Source organism: Canis lupus, chromosome 16 (assembly GCF_011100685.1).
Source record: "Canis lupus familiaris isolate Mischka breed German Shepherd chromosome 16, alternate assembly UU_Cfam_GSD_1.0, whole genome shotgun sequence".
Taxonomy (NCBI): domain Eukaryota; kingdom Metazoa; phylum Chordata; class Mammalia; order Carnivora; family Canidae; genus Canis; species Canis lupus.
Window position 1 is genome coordinate 47936902 of NC_049237.1, and position 4376 is coordinate 47941277.

The following is a 4376-nucleotide window of genomic DNA, read 5'->3' on the forward strand; positions in this document are numbered from 1 at the left end:
AAGGGCCCCCTGTTTCGGCCAGTGCCTGTGGCAAACCACCCGGCCCAAGAAGTGCAGTTTCACATCACCCTCTGAAGGTGGATCTGAAGACAAAATACAGAATAAAAAGAGTAACTGTGGGACGCCTGGGTGGCTCCACAGTTGAGCATCTGCCTTCGGCTCAGGTCGTGATCCTGGGGTCCTGGGGTCGAGTCCCACATTGGGCTCCCCGCAGGGAGCCTGCTTCTCCCTCTGCCTGTGTCTCTGCCTCTCTCTGTGTCTCTCATGAATAAATAAATAAAATCTTAAAAAAAAAAAAGAGTAACTGTCATGTATCGAGAGCCTCCTATGTGCTCTGTGATTTCCATAAATATCCCTCCCTGGTCCTCACCGTCACCTTCTCAATGGTCCTGTGCTGCTACTCTTGTCACCTTCATACACAGCCTAGGAGACAGGCTCACAGGCGTGACCTACGTTGTCTCAGGTCACGTAGGGGCTGAATCCAGGTCTTCCCATCCCAGAGCTTGCCTCTTCCATTTCCTTCCTTCCTTCCTTCCTTCCTTCCTTCCTTCCTTCCTTCCTTCCTTCCTTCCTTCCTTCCTTTACTTATTTATTTATAAAGATTTTTTATTTATTTGTTAGAGAGAGAGTGTTAGGTAGCATAAGCAGGGAGGAGGGGTAAAATGAGAGGGAGAAGCAGGACCCCGACGTGGGGTTCGATCCCAGGACCCTGAGATCACGACCTGAGCCAAAGGAGATGCTTCACTGACCAAGCCACCCAGGTGCCCCTCTTCTGTTCCTTTAAATAACCCTTTGTTTTATGGAAAAGTCTCCTTCTCTGGGTGTGAAGAGTCCGTGTAAAGGTTTGGAAGTAGGACCATTTTTAGGAGTATTAGGGGCTTTTCAGAGGTGCTTTATATTGACAGTGGACTAGTGCTTCCTTTGGGAACGGCCCAGGGCAGCCTTATTCTGGTGGGTTCCAGGATGGGGAGGGGGGTTGCTGGCACAGACCTTCTCCCTTGTACCCGAGGTGTGTGGGGGTGGGGGTGGGCAGGCTTTTTTGGCAGCAGCCTTGGAGCAGGACCAGGTGCACAAAGAGACAATGTTATAGAAAACTGACCCCTGTGCTTTGGGGCCAGAATAATACAGCAAAGAGTTTTTTTTTTAATTTATATTTATTATTATTATTATTATTTTTTAAAGATTTTATTTATTTATTCATGAGAGATGCAGAAAGAGAGAGAAGCAGAGACATAGGCAGAGGGAGAAGCAGGCTCCATGCAGGGATCCTGATGCGGGACTCGATCCCTGGACTCCAGGATCACGTTCTGGGCCAAAGGCAGGCGCTAAACCACTGAGCCACCCAGGAATCCCTCATCCCCTCATTTTTATTATTTTTAAGTTTACAATTCAGGGGTATTAAGGGCACTTATATTGTCGAGAGGCCATCACCACTGGGTGTCTCCAGAACTTTCTCATCTTGCAAACCTGAAACTCTGACCCCCTTCACCACTAGCTCCCCCTCCCCTCCCACCTCCCAGGCCTTGGCCACCACCATTCTTTCCGACTCTGAATCTGACTCGAGCTGTCTCGCATAAGTGGAATAATACACTATTTGTCTTTGTGATTGGCTTATTTTTCTTAGCATGAGGCCTCCAAGATTCATCCGTGCTGTAACAAGTGTCAGAATTTCCTTCCTTTTTAAGGCTGACTATTGCTTTGCAGGGAAGAGGCTGCAGTGGCCTCTGGCCTGCGAACACTGCAAGCCAGCCCGGAGGGCTGCCTGGAGGAAGGGGCTGGGCGCTTTGGAGGGTCGTGCGGGATTTAGCCGGTTTGGGCAGGAGTTGCATCCTTGCTGTCCTGTCTTCTGGTGGCACCAGGCTCCTGAGACAAACGGCTAAGAAGGGAGGAGGGGAGGTCGGCGGAAGAGAAGTGAAAGGTCACCTTAAGATCGAGCTTCGCTGAGGCGTTAGGGCAGCCAATGTGATTTTTGTTCAATGTGATGCTTTTAAGCGCTTTCAATAACAAGGACTTTGTGAAGGAAAAGACCATAACAAAAAAATATCACGGGGATACAAGGATTTCCTTTGCAAGAGGATTTATGAGCGAAACCTCCTTCAGGCTCCCTTAGCACACTGTTTTCGGGGAAACCGGAATAGAACAATCTGTAGCGAGAACAAAGAGCCCTGTGTTGGGAAAGACATGTGGACCTGGCAGCAGCAGGTGCGCTTTTGTGGGGAGACCGAGGTAGGTACCCCCCTCCCTCAGGCCCTCCGGCCAGGGCCCACTCAGCCCTGAGAGCTCCTAAGTCTCCAGGACATGGTCGGCTGCTAAGAGGGGGGTTAGTCTCACTGCTCTAGAAGGTTCTGTAAGCAAGTGACCTGAGCTCCATCCCTCTGCTCCACGCTCCTTGAGTTTTGGGGTTCAGGCATGATTGAAGCAGAGCTCTCCCAACTCCAGGTCCCCAAAGCCCCCCCTACCCTGAGGAGGGCCTGTCCCCTCCTCTGCCCCAAGGGATGCCCACCTTGTGGTGGCGATGTCCGGCCTCTTCCTGGTGAGCATCTGAGTGTAGTGACCCTGCCAGGCTGGAGATCACAGTTTCCAGAAGCTTAAAGCCAGGCCCGGATTGCTTGTAGGTACTTAACTCATTTGACCGCTTGTCCATAGGGTTTCGCCTGGGCCTTGAACTCGTATTTCCAGCCAAGATGGATCGGACTCCAGGCTCCCTGAGGATGAGGTACCACGACTGCCCGGGATCGCCGCCCTCCACCAGGGCCCCAACCCTCTTACGTTTTCTACAGCCTGTTTTGTTGTTGTTGTTGTTGTTGTTGTTGTTTAAAGAGAGGGAACAGAATTGACAGCTCACTGGCTGCCCAGCCCCAGGGAAGGGTGATTCCGCAGCATTCTGTGTAACCGGTGCTCCCCTCCACGTTGCCCTCAGGCAAACTTGACCTAGGCAATGATGCAAATTCAGATTTTATCCTCTATTCCCAGAAATCCCTCATTTTGCGACTCAGAGCTAAGGCTAATGTGAGTCCTTAGGCTGATATTTCCTTTAAAATCCTTCGGGGAGGGGCCTGGGGGGCTCAGTTGGTTGGGCGTCTGCCTTCAGCTCAGGTCATGATCTCAGGGTCCTGGGATCGAGCCCCAGATCGGGCTCCCTGCTCGGCGGGGAGCCTGCTTCTCCCTCTGCCTCGGCTACTCCCCCTGCTTATTCTCTCTCTCTCTCTCTCTCTCATTCTGTCAAATAAATAAATAAAAAAAAAATCTAACAAAAGAATAAAGAATGTCATTGTGGAACACAGGACCGCAGCCTCCTCCGTCCACAGAGTCCAGAGCTCTCTAAGGGTGGGGAATGAGGATCATGTGGGGTCCCCAACCTCCACGAGTGAGCCCAGGAACTTGGCAGTGGAGTCTACACCTGGGTTCTCCAAAGTCAGCCAGGGCATCAGAAAGGCTGGGGTTGATGGCAACCCCAGCGATCCTATAATCTACCAGAGGCTTGAAGAGTCCGGGGTCCGCCTCCACCTCCACCCCTCCACAGCCTTCCTGCTCAGTGAGCCTCTGCTTTTCTTGCTTTGCATCCTTTCCGTGAGGAAGCTCATCGCAGCCGGAGCTTCGATGGTTATTCACTGGTCTGTGTTGAAACTCCCCCTGCAGCCACCACTTCTCCGCTCCTGCAGCCACCGCTTCTCCGCTGGGCCCGGAACCCGTCAAGCCGCAGGGACGTACGATGGGCACAATGACTCCGTTCTGCCCGGGCCACCCTCCCGCCTGTGCCACCTACCCCGCCAGCTCCCGTCTTGCTTGAGGATGTCACAGTCAGGATCCCTGGGTGGCTCAGCGGTTTAGCGCCTGCCTTCAGCCCAGAGCGTGATCCTGGAGTCCTGGGATCGAGTCCCACGTCAGGCTCCCTGCGTGGAGCCTGCTTCTCCCTCTGCCTGTGTCTCTGCCTCTCTTTCTCTCTCTCTCTCTCTCTGTGTGTGTCTCTCATGAATAAAATAAATAAAAATCTTTAAAAAAAAAAGGATGTCACAGTCCATGTGTGAATACTGAAAGCTCTTTGCCTCCACGCTATAGGTCACAAGGGTCTAGCGACTCCAGGGACCTTGACTGTCTCTTCTTGCCCGTTCATTTTCACTGCTCTTACCCTCGGTTAGGCCCCTGTGGTGTTACCTTTACTACCGAAGAATCTTCTAACCCATCTCTCTAGCTTGTTGTCAGAGTCTTTTTAAAGTTTTTGTCCTTGGAGGACAAAGCGCAAACGTGCCTTCACATGAAATACAGGGTCAGGCCCTTGCCACCCAGAGGAGTCTTCTCTGCTGCTCAGGGGCGTCAGGTGAGTTGGTCAGGCCACCGGTCTTGGGATGTCCTCCTGTCCCAGGTCCTCACTCCAC

The 4376-nt window shown here is 52.2% G+C and overlaps 1 long non-coding RNA gene across 1 annotated transcript; it reads left to right on the forward strand.

Annotated features, from left to right (window-relative positions):
* Window positions 1-1691: 1691 nt before the first annotated feature.
* On the forward strand, window positions 1692-3952 carry LOC111090183. The gene is made up of 3 exons (XR_005371130.1): window positions 1692-2226; window positions 2647-2716; window positions 3640-3952. It is a non-coding gene; the product is annotated as an uncharacterized LOC111090183 (long non-coding RNA).
* The last annotated feature ends 424 nt before the right edge of the window (window positions 3953-4376 follow it).